The sequence below is a fragment of the Trypanosoma cruzi genome (genome assembly GCF_000209065.1).
Source record: "Trypanosoma cruzi strain CL Brener chromosome Unknown tcruzi_1047053428623, whole genome shotgun sequence".
NCBI classification, from domain to species: Eukaryota; Euglenozoa; class Kinetoplastea; order Trypanosomatida; family Trypanosomatidae; genus Trypanosoma; species Trypanosoma cruzi.
Window position 1 is genome coordinate 1 of NW_896251.1, and position 840 is coordinate 840.

At 56.4% G+C, this 840-nt stretch overlaps 2 non-coding genes across 2 annotated transcripts; both read left to right on the plus strand.

Moving 5' to 3' along the window:
- Positions 1-305: 305 nt before the first annotated feature.
- On the plus strand, positions 306-415 carry Tc00.1047053428623.10. Its single transcript, XR_008254295.1, has one exon. It is a non-coding gene; the product is annotated as a 5S ribosomal RNA (M5) (ribosomal RNA).
- Positions 416-749: 334 nt separating this feature from the next.
- Tc00.1047053428623.20 lies at positions 750-840 on the plus strand. The gene has a single exon (XR_008254296.1). It is a non-coding gene; the product is annotated as a 5S ribosomal RNA (M5), 3' partial (ribosomal RNA).

Here is an 840-nt window from a genome sequence, read left to right on the forward strand (position 1 = left end):
GACGCCCGGGAGATGATGAAAACAGGGGGAAAAAATTTAGGAAAAACGGCAAGAAGAAATTTTTAAAAGGAAAAAAAAAACACATGGAAAATGAGGCTCCGCAGGCCCCTTTCCGGATTTTGCCACGAAGCCTCCGGACGCTTCGCTTCCCCACATGTGGCGCGGGAACTGCGTCAGCAATTTTTCTTTTTTGCTGCGGCGCCCGCGCGCTCGAAAAGCCCACCCACCGCCCGCCTCGGCTCGGTGAAAAAGCGACTGGCGGCGCGCGGTGGCGGAAAGAAAAAAAAAAAGTGGGAAGGGTACGGCACCCCGGGTTCCAGCGCCATCACTGATCGCCGTACTAACGAGGCCTGTGGCCGCTTAACTTCACAAATCGGACGGGATGTGGTGCACTCGGCCAAGTATGGTCGTACCCGGCGACGCGCCACGCGATGTGCAACCGCCGACGCCACGGGAGATGATGAAAACAGGGGGAAAAAATTTAGGAAAAACGGCAAGAAGAAATTTTTAAAAGGAAAAAAAAAACACATGGAAAATGAGGCTCCGCGGGCCCCTTTCCGGATTTTGCCACGAAGCCTCCGGACGCTTCGCTTCCCCACATGTGGCGCGGGAACTGCGTCAGCAATTTTTCTTTTTTGCTGCGGCGCCCGCGCGCTCGAAAAGCCCACCCACCGCCCGCCTCGGCTCGGTGAAAAAGCGACTGGCGGCGCGCGGTGGCGGAAAGAAAAAAAAAAGTGGGAAGGGTACGGCACCCCGGGTTCCAGCGCCATCACTGATCGCCGTACTAACGAGGCCTGTGGCCGCTTAACTTCACAAATCGGACGGGATGTGGTGCACTCG